Source organism: Vanessa atalanta, chromosome 24 (assembly GCF_905147765.1).
Source record: "Vanessa atalanta chromosome 24, ilVanAtal1.2, whole genome shotgun sequence".
Classification (NCBI taxonomy): Eukaryota; Metazoa; Arthropoda; class Insecta; order Lepidoptera; family Nymphalidae; genus Vanessa; species Vanessa atalanta.
In genome coordinates, this window is record NC_061894.1 from 5,905,173 (window position 1) to 5,917,189 (window position 12,017).

Here is a 12,017-nt window from a genome sequence, read left to right on the forward strand (position 1 = left end):
TATTTTATTATCATTAAGATATCAAATTAGAAATAACTTGTTCAGATAGTTTTACGATATGATTATTTCTTTGCCCGATAGCCTTTGCAGTTCGAATTTGTACATAATTATGTTAAAACCATAAGCATTATAAACTAAAGCCTAATAGACGTATAATGTTTTTAAAATTGTGGTGTATGATATAAATAGAATAGATTTTTTTTGTTGTACAAAAATTTAATAACAAGTAAATAACTTTGACATTGAATTTAAGCATCGTTTGTGAATATTTATTCAAGAACTTTAAATCTATACTTGGTTTTACTTAATTCATTCTTCGACCGGAATAAGCTATATCTTGAAACATATCTAATATATATATATATAAAATAAATAATAAGAAAGAAAAGGAGTTCTACATTAAAAGTGATTGTATACCTTTGGATTACTACCAGATTAAGAAATTTAATCTTTTACAAGTCTAACCATACCAAAGTATATCATAACGTGTTTGCATACCATTATATTTTATCATTGAATGTCTATAGTATTGCAACGTTAAATGTCAAAGTAGTAATTCAAAGAGAAGAGAATAGAATTAATTTTTATCAAACTTAAAAAGTCTTTTATATATATTTTAATTTTTCGATAAACCGATTTTTCACATATTTTACGCATTAATAAGAAGAAGCATATTTATTTTAGTATTCTTTTCGAGTTAAATAATAATATCACTTTTATTACTATTTTTGGTGTGGTTGTTCGGATTTGTCGATATTTTCTTTGTAATAAAACATTGTCGAATTGTTGATTATTATACATATAATAGGTTTTAGATTATTTTGTTGCAGGAGCTAAGAGTATAGAAGTTTTTTCGCTTGCGTTAGCGTTGGGTAACACACGTGTTAAGAGATTTTGAGTGTTTACGTTTAGTTCTGTAATATATTTTATTGTTAATAGTGCTTTTAGTTGGTATTTGGGTTAAAAGGTGCTACTAACATTTTAACAAATTGTGAGTATTTACAGTATTTTAATAATTCGTAGTTTTTAAATTTTATAATGGAGGTTGATACTCTTCCTGAACTCCTTGATCCAGGTGGTTCAATAGAATTAGTTCCCGACAATTGTTCTACTCGCTCTCTATCTGTTTCTCGTAAATGTCAAGGTGGTAATGATACAATTAATCCTGACTCCAACATAAAGAAAACTGTAATTCATCCTGATACCGCAAACCCATCTATCCAAACTATATACACCCATCCATCCTTCTCTGAAGGACCTAAAAGTTATTCGGACAATGACAAGGGTCCTTTTATTGTCCACGTGTCACGGGAAGTCTCTGATCCAGCTTCTGGAACTGCTATACGGGCTATCATATTTGGCCAATTTTTACAAACACACAAGCTTAGTGGCATCATTAATGATGGTCTTAAAAGTGTAGTCCGAAATAAAATATCTGTTGACTTTTCAAGAAGCAATGCAGCAATCTCATTTCTAGTAAACCCTATCATTGAAATGTGCAAGTACAAAGCTACTGTACCGACTTTTAATGTTGCTAGAATGGGTTTGATTAAAGGTATTCCCATGGACTGGACAATGGCAGAATTAGCAACGTCACTCGAGCATCCCTCTGGATGTGGTGAAGTTTTAAAAATAAGACGTCTTAATAGGAAAACTTTTACTGATGGTGTTATTACATGGGTTCCAACTCAGTCTGTGGTTATCACATTTAGGGGGCAAATGCTTCCCACAAAAGTATATTCCTACCATACTTCCCTTCCTGTGGAAACATACAAACTTCCCACAATCCAATGCCTGAACTGCTGCCGTTATGGTCACATTAAAGCTCAGTGTCGATCACAACCTAGATTTTTTAAGTGCTCCAAATCCCACACTGGTGAGTCTTGTGATGTAAGTAAGGATAACACCACTTGCTTACATTGCTCAGGTATTAATTTGACAACAAATAAGGACTTTCCTGAGTTTTCAGCAATCCATTAAAATTGTTATGCCTCAGGACAATGTATGATACATTGAAGCATGATCTTCGTACAGGAGGGAACCGTGAGGGTTCCCTCTTGTACGAAGATCCTATGCAGAGATTGTAAAAGAGATGTTTACCCCTCCCACATATTCTCCAACTATCCCAAACAAACCTATCCCTTCACCTATCAGATCCTATCGTAAGACTGTTATCAGTACTCCTCGCCCAAGATCACCGCTTCGTAAAGGATATGATAAACAAGCTCACCAATCCATCATTAGTAATTGTCCCTCTACTGCTCCCAATGGTTGTGCTCTCAATCAAAATATTCATCTTCCCGTAAATAACAATCCCAACTTCTTAGAAATGCTTACTAAAATACTTCTTAGTATTATCTCAACTTGTAATGATATTCCCTTACCATCCAACGTTGCTCAAGACTTTGTCAATTTTTCTCTATCTTTCACAATCAGCTTCCTTTAATGGAACTGCAAGAGCTTCCGGCCTAAAAAACATAAACTCCTCTCTAATAAATCTCCATAAACCTGTCATTATTGCCATCTCTGAAACTTTGTTGATCGCTGGATCCCGATTCCGGGTACCGGGCTTCTCCTGTTTGAGAGATGACAGGAGAGATGGTTATGCTGGGAGTGCCATTTTTATACGGCACTCCCTTCCCTTCTCTCACATTCCTTTATCCCTGACCAGCCAGCATATTAATGCCGTCGCTGTTGGAGCCCTCAACATCTCTTTTCTTTCCCTGTATATCCCTCATCGTAATTCTGCTTTACGCAAACGTTTTTATCAGGATCTATGTATCTGAGTCAAAATGACATACATACATATGTTCAGTTATTATTTCTAGAACTGGTGTCCAAAATAGTAGCCATGGCCAAAGATGAAACTTGCTCAATAGCACCCATTTGTTTGTTGATTTCTTTCAGGACGAGTTTCTGTATTCCCATCACCAACGATTCATCAGTTGTGAAAGATTTCAGTTGGAAAGCATGCAACGAACTAAAGGGATTAACTTATTGCCTGTACAGTATTTATCGTCAAATATTTCTTTGGTTGCAGCTTCAAGAGGTGATGCTATATTTCATTCCAAACCAGGTAACATTGGAGGTGCTGTTTTATGGCAAATCAGTATATCACTAACAGTACTTTTAAGCTCTAACTTCTTCTCTTCTTCTAGCTTTAAACAAAAATCTTTGAATCATGTAATACGTGCTATTCCATCGTGTGGGTACATCTTGTATTAGCTTTGTTTCAGCTTTCACTGATTTCTTTATTCATCGCTTGCCACACAACTTTGTTTAAAGAAGGTTGCAATACTCTTGATTTTCAATAGAATATTTTGCAATTCAGGAATTTGCAGAATATTTTGAGCAACTAAATTACACGTGAATTACACAAGGGATGTGCTTCTTGTTTCCAAATGCGATCTCCACGGCTTTCACCATATTGGCGGCATTATCAGTGACAACTGCAGACACTTTGTCCGAGTCAACTCCCCAATCGTTGCAGGTTTTAATGAGCTTTTCTGCTATATATTCCAATGTGTGTCTTTCGTCGAGTTGATACAATCCTAGTATCACTGACTGGAACTCTGTGCCTAGACCAAAATGAGCTGTGACACCCAAAAAGCTGCGCTCTGCATGTCTGACCAAATATGGTTAAATATGACACTGGTTAAAGTTAGGTATTCAACACTGGAAAGTTTAGACTTCAATAAAGTTGACATGACATCATATTTGTCATCAAGCCACCGAGTCACAGTACTTCTGCTAGGTATTTTGTAATGAGACGGTGTCACTTTAAGCAGATTTTAAAAAGCCTTCATTCTCTACTATAGATTGTCTTTAACATTTTTTACTTTTAGCAGTAATTCAGTCTTAATTTCATTGTTGTCGTAAGAAATATTCTTACTTACAAGCCAATTTTGTATATCATTTTTTTTCCAGGCAGTAGTAGGAATTCTTTCAAGACGCCTTGAGTGGTATGGTGCATTGTCCATTACCACTACTGTATTTTCTCCAAGTTTTGGGAGAACGTTTTCAAACCATTGTTCAAAATGTGTTGCATCCATTGATTCATGGTAATCTCCCGTCTTCTTGCATTCAAATATGTTTTCATCGCCCTCTACAAAACCGTTCTCATTGCCGATATGGGTAATTATTAATCGTTTACCTTTTGACGTTGGGTTACGTGCACCAATGCTAAGTCCTTCTAGGAAAGCCTACTTCTTACTTTTAACTTGTTTGTCCACCCAAGTTTTGTTTACGGTATGTCCTGTAAAAACAATTAAACATTTGTTAATTAGCGTCTTGCGCAGTAAAAGAGTTGAAGTACATTATTATTAATACACACTTGTGATAGCCCTTAACAACTAATGTCTCAAGGTCGGCGGCGCGTGGGTTATATTTTGCAAATAGATTTGCAGTATCATACACATCACTTCACGGTAAAGGCGACGGTATTTGCTTACAATCAGGCGAACCGTATGGTAGTCTGCCGTTTCATTGCAATAAAAAAAAACACACTAACCTGCATTCACCCATGTCTCATCCATGTAAAATATCTGGCGATTTTGTTGTCTATAGTCTTTAATAGATTTCAAATATTTTCGCCGCCATATTGTTATGTCATCTTTATCAATAAGTGTGTTATTTCGCTGTCGTTTTATATATTTAAAGTTTAAATGCTTTATTAGCCGCCTGAGAGTTGTTTCGCTAAAATTTGGCAAATCTTCATCGTCATTGACTGCCTGAAGAATCTTGGGAATTGTTGGTAATTGGCCATTTAAAAAGAAACTGATTTTTTTTCCTAATTACGGATTTATCAAAATCGTCTACTTTCTGATTAAATTTAGGCCTGTCTTTAGACTTGATAGGTGATTTTATTCCCTCTTCTGATTTATATTATTTTAATATATTATACACAGATGCTATGCCAATTCCCAAAATCGATGCTGTTTTTTTATTTATTTCGGTTTTGTAGGGATATTCATTCGATGGCCAATTTTCTTTCACGTACTTATATACGTTGATCAACATATTTTTCTGATTAGCCGTAAAGATCGTCACCTGTAAAAATCACCTGTAGTCACTTGTCACACGAAGCTCAAGCTATATCAATCAATCAATCAATCAATCAATCAAAATAAACTTTATTCAAGTAGGCTTTTACAAGCACTTTTGAATCGTCATTTTACAATTAAGTGAAGCTACCACCGGTTCGGAAAGTAGATTCTACCGAGAAGAACCGGCAAGAAACTCAGTAGTTACTCTTTTTTAACATTTAAAAAATACAAAGTCATGTTAGTTAAATACAATTATTTAAATTAATATATCCTGCTTGGAAGTCAACAGGTATTAACTCCACGCTTTTTTATCATCTATAAAATCTTGTATTGAATAATATGCTTTTTCTACCAATGTATTTTTTACAAACGATTTGAATTTACGAAACGGCAAAGTTAAAAATGTCTGCGGAATTTTATTATAAAAACGGATACCTTGCCCCAAGAAGGATTTATTGACTTTGCGGAGTCGGAAACTTGGCGTTATAAGCTTATCCTTACTCCTAGTGCACATACAATGATTATCACTGATTTTATCAAAGTGATCAATGTTAATACCAATTAACCTAACCAATTAATTCACAATTTAAAACCTACTTCTAATATTAACCTTAAGTTTCCAAAGATTAGCGCGTTTGAACAAACAACTCTTTCTTTTTACTTATTATATATTTTAGATAAATTGTATTACGCACCTTTTGACGTTTTTTTCATCGCGAATTTATTTCCTTAGACGTACTGGCTACTGGCTCCATTATACGTAATAACAAATAAAACTAACGCAACAATTACAACAACAATAAAAAAGTGATAACGAAACAAAAACAAAATTAACAATAACAACCAGATCCGCGATATATGCAAAGCAATGAAACAAACTCGTACGCATTCGAAACTCGAATGACGCGTTTATTTCAAAATGGCGTCCCGATAGTTTACAATCCCTGCGACGGACGCGTTCCGGTACCAAAATCACAAACGATAGCGCTTTGCGTCGTTAAAATATGATCCGACTAAATTAAATACCTAGGTTGTTACTTTCATATAACCCGTCTATATTTCATGTCGATTGAATAAGGTCAATTTATTATTAAAGTTCTTGCAAATCACGAAGTTGAGCGGAATTTACTTGTGGTAAATACGTGTCCGTATACGTGTCTAAGTGTGCGTGAAAACGAAAGCGGGTATGGTTAGCATAAAAATAATACCAATATTTTTATATGTTCAATTGATTTTAAAATAAAACATAAAACTTTTTAACTAAAATTTTTATTATTTAAAATACTAAGTAAGGGAATGTATTAAAATAAAATTATGTTTTTCTACATTTGGGTTTAAGTTTGACGGTAATTTAAGCGAAACTTAAGACTTAAGGATACCCAATTGAACTCAAGATATGGCAAAATTATGAAAATAAGGTTAGGCTGGAACTATTTAATAACAAACTTCCATCTTTTTTTACGAATGTGAAAAATGTGTCGCATTAATCTTCTACGGAACTGTCGCTATTAGTTTCAAAGTCAGTCGTGCTGCTATCACTTGATTCACCCACATTAATTATAAATTCAAAGTCATAATCAAAATATTTCATATGCTCCTTTTCAATTTTTTCGACATGCTTGCATGTATTAAACCAGATGTTGTTATCGATACTGTTTAAACCTTCAGCTATTAAATTTTGTACTTCTGTCATATTTTGACCAATATTTTTCGAGGCAATCTTATTCTTCAAAATACCCCAGATGTTTTCAATGGCATTTAACTCGGGGTGATATGGTGGCAGTCGAAGAATTTCGAAACCTTTGCTTTTTATTATCTCGTCAATTCTATATGAAATAAAACGCTGCTTATTTCTGATTATTAAATCATACAATTCTACGTTGCGGGACCGTTCATTGAAAGGAATACCGTGTTCCGTCAGCCACTTTTGCATGTCGCTCTTGCGCGAATTTGACGTAGGTATACTACTACTTCGAGTATTATGATAGGATGCGTTGTCTATCACTATAACAGATTTATCTGGTAAATTTGGCAGCAGCTTTTCATTCAGCCATTTGTTATAATTATTGAAATTCATATTAGAGTGATAATCTCCAGTTGTGGATGATGCTTTGTATATTAACGAAACATCTTTAATAAATCCACTACTACTACCTGCATGCACTATAATAAAACGAGCACCGGTACTCAACTTTTTTTTAAATGACTTGTCTTTTGTCTTAGTATCTAGCATTTTTAAATTCCACGTGTTTTGACGTACATGCGAGGTTAGCACATAGGTTTCGTCTGTATATATAATGGGACGGCCTTGTTCACGGTATTCATGAATTTTTTTAAAAAATTAAATCTCCACAATTGTATCTCATGCCTTTCTTGTAAAGATTTACGATTGTTTTCAATCTTGGTCCATTTGTAGCCCATTTTTATAAGCAACGAACGTAATGTGCTCAAACATCCGTCAAAACCAATTTTTTCTCTTAATGCAGACTGAAGTTTTGCCAAAGTTGGAAGTTCATTGTGTTCTATATGAAAATTTTGAATTGTAGTTCGAATAATTTCTTGATTCATATTATCTAAATTAAATTTACTGTCTCTTTTACGTCGCTTTTTCATGGGTGAAGTAAACTTGCTTGATGACGATGGCAACTCCTTCTCTTCTTTTAAAATCCTAGTTACTGTGCGTTCACTGACGCCTGTTGCTTGGGCAGTTCTTTCTAATATGTTTGCTAATGGACTTAGGTCACATCCATCACTGTTATTTGCTTTCATAAAACTATATTCATCTTTAAGAAAGTGAAAGACTTTAGCAATGATTGCTCGATCCTAAAAACAATAAAATATACAATTGAATAAGTATCAAAAGTCAAAACTAAACAATAACTTAAATTAAAAAATAACCATTTTTATTTAATGTCAAAACTAGAAAAAAAACAATTTACCTCGCTATGGATAACTTTGCGCTTTGACATGCTGACAGTACTTCACGGCAATTAGCGTCCGGGAACAATAAACACAACTAACCTGAGCGATGGCGCGCTCGCAACTGACCGCGTCGTCAGACACGCACACTATTGCAATATGCATGTACACGTTTAACCACAAATAAAAACTACTCGCCTTCCTGATTTGCAAGAACTATATCTCGCAGTATAAAATGCTTACTTAGTAAAAGATGTTTGTTTACATAATTTATAGCTTCTCGTGACGGGTACTTTAGACCACTTTTTGTCAAGCCGTCGCAATCCTCGTGGTACCACTGACGACACCCTACGCACTGTCTCATATCAGCAATCCTGTCTTCTTTACATGCAAGACAGTACTACTGTTCTCTATCATCAGTTGATTTTGGTTTAATCAAACGTTTTCTGTTTTGTTTGTAGGTTTTCTTTATTTAGGTTTCTTTCCTTTCTTTTAGTTACTCGAATTATTCTTTTTTGGTTCTTCAAATAAGTCTTTAGTAACTCTCTGACCTTTATAATTTAATGTAAATTAATAACAGTCAACGCTTAAATAAAGGTATAATATAGATAGATAACTCACCTGTTCTAAAATCTGATAGGATTCGTCGCGAACCTGAGATGGTTCTCTTCGTTTCAACGATTTCAAAATCTTCCAATTTCTGTTGTTTTTCTTCATTTTATTGAATAACTGTATTATTGTCACTTTAAATCATTATTACGAAGTAAAAGCAAAAAAAAAGTATTCTCCTAACTTCAACTCGTTGAGACCTTACATCAACTTTTAGATGCCAAACTAACGTAAGTTTATATTTTGTCAATGGACTATAATACTAATCAAACAAAATAGTACTGCCACTAAAACGTAAATCATAATACATCGTTTTGGCTATTGACTTTTATTATTTATCTAAAAAAATGTTTGTGCCAATAAAACGTTAATACACAACGTTACTCTGGCTCTTTAAAATAAGCATTAAAACAAAATTTTGTAACGACCAAAACAACGTATAAGCTTTTACGTTCTTATGGTTCGTATAATATTGCCAAACAAACTATATTCTAAGAATAAAAATATTGTTTTAAGAAATACGTTCCTATAGCTATTATTATACTATAATTGTATTATCCGGTGCACCATCTTCTGCATCTGATCTTACGTCACTGCTTTCACCATCAAGGAACGTATCCAGCGGTTGACCTACACGATCGCTCTGAGCGCACCATCGTTCCACTTTAGTTGGTTCTTCATCCTCGTCGTCGGATTGAGTGAGATCCACCTTCATCGCGTTTGCACACGATTGCCCATGGCAGAAATGGCAAGCCTCGGAGCAGTTCAACCCTGCTTTTTTGCAGCCGCATCTAGCCCCACATCCTTTTGCACATCTGCATTGAACCAATTCAAGCAACTCTTTCGGTGCTGGATCCTGGAGTGTAAGAATGGGCGCGAGGCCTTGGCTCCCGTGTTTCCATCCCCTAGATTCGGCTTGCAGGTCATTGCCCATCCAATGTTGGGCCTGGTGAAATGTGTGGAGTAAATGTTGTTGGGCTGCAGCTTTCGTTGGTGGACGAGAGGCGAGGTTAAATTTGCTTTTAGTAATAGATCGACTGAAGCCATCGTATCGTAACTTGTTCAGAGAATCCTCGCTTTTACCTCCGTAAAGAGCAACTAAAACCTTTTTCACCGTTACTATACGGAAGTATAGTACCCACAGCTTAGCAGTCCGACCGTGCTTTTCCAGCTCCTTTAATTGAGCTTCGAATCGACGTGATATTGATTGAAAAAAATCGTTTTCAAATTTTAATTCACCATTTCCATCACAACAGTCGGTTAGGACGTCCTCAATTTCCATTCGTTCTTCGTCACTGAACTCTACGAGTTTCAAGATGATCTGTCCTAAAGTCAAATGTGTCAGTAAATGCCCTCGAATACTCGTGACCAGCCAACATTTTTTCCACGGACAGAGGAGCGTAAATGGTTGATAAGAGTTATTTTATTCCGCTCCCAGACATAACGTATCCAATGGCACCAAGGAACGACATCAACAAGTGGAACCCACCAAGCCGAACGACTGCAGATTGAAGCCGAGGATCAGACGTGGAAGAACTTATATCACGAGCTTTTTGATAGAGAGGTTGGTTGAATGTTATAAAACAAGTAGTTTGTCGAACTTTCTCGCATACTGCGGCCGCACAGAGCAACGTTGTATAGATGGTATTGTAATCGCTCGGTAAAGCGTTGATAAATGGCATAGTATTTATGTCAGACGTTAAAAACGTTCCTTTCGACGTAATCTGCTCCATAAATCCGTTCCACCCACATATGCCAGGTACTTCGTTCAATTTCCCATACATCCACAACAAATCAGATGGTCTTGGAGAAATAGGATTGATATTATTGACTTTCTGAACTGTCAATGTGTGAAGTTCTGATGGAGCCGTCTTTCTCTCAAATGTTTTAACTTTTCAAATTGTCTTGAAGGTGAAAAAATAAAAAAAATACATTTTTGCAAATTGCATAAAGTTCCGGATCGCTTATGAGGTTGCAAATTTGTAAATGCATCAGAATAGATGTTTTTGAAGTTTGCAACTAAGTTTCAAAACTTTTGTAATTATGCCGAGACCACCTTACTCGAATAAATGATCACGAATTAAAAAGAATTATAAATAAACATGTTCCGGTCAACGTAAAAGGTTGCAAATTTATACAATCGTTCGGTATATTTTCCGATATATCAGTCAAATTTGCAGAATTTTTGGAACGTTTTCCTACAGTTTAATAAAGAAAAATATTAATTTTTAATAACAACAAAATGTTCCGTACACTTAAATTGGTTGCAAATTTGACACGTGATGTAAAATAATATATTTAACACCACTCCAACTTTGCAGAACTTTTGGAATTTTGGTCTCAAGAACTGAGCAAATTATCATTTATTGCATTTTAACAATGTTCCGGACCGCAGAACAGGTTGCAAAATTTTATAGTTTGTTTTCATACCATTCCCGACCTTACATCAAAATTTGAAAACTTTTGGAATTATAATGAATTAATTGTCTTGACTGACTGGACTATTGGTCATACTTCTTCTTTTCCTTTCTAACATTGCTTATTAAATTATTGATCTTTTTCACAACTGTTTCTTTGTTCGCATCTGGCTCAATTTCTCTCAATTTTTCTATGAGTAATTTATAAGCAGCTTCTTTTTTGTCTCGATTATAGTAATCTTTGTTCTTAATTTGCCAAAGAGATGGATGACTTTTATAAATTTCGATAAAATCTTCAAGGACTTTTTCAGTTGAATTTGGTGGCGCCATTTTGAATTGCTGTATCACGTGGCAATACGATGCGAGCGACGAGACAATCGTCCGAAAGAAACACTAGAAAACAACTGACGTGACCTGCGCTGACCAGGCGACCGGAGTGCACGCACACACGCAAAGGTAACACCGTACGGCGTCACTCGAAAGAATCGATTTTCGATCTTGCGCCGGTCGTCTGCGCAGGCTCAAAAAACTGCACAGGTCTATTCCCACACACATTCCGGTCTACCTGCGCAGGCATACTTGCTCAGGTGGAACTTTCCGGCAGAACGTAGCGTGTATGGACGGCATAAGGAAATCACTAAAATTTAACAAACTACTAACAAATACCAACATTAGAATGCAAAATTAAGGTTATGGAAATAAAGGTTTTATTATTATTATGTTCTTTAGTTTGTTTAATAGAATTTCATGGCTGACTGTATCGAACGCTAAGTTATAAGAATACCAAGAGCTTTTCGTCTATATTATTTTTATTTTGCTACGAGATCGAAGGTGGCAGATAATGTATCGGACATTGGTCTAAAGTCATACTGTCTCGGATACAAGAAACTAATAGAATTTAGATAGGTTTTAAGTCGATTATAAATAATTTTCTCAAAAATTTTGGACATTACTGTTAGCACGGAGATAGGACGATAGTTACTGGGATCTGATTTTAGTCCAGATTTGTAAATAGGAGTCACCTTGG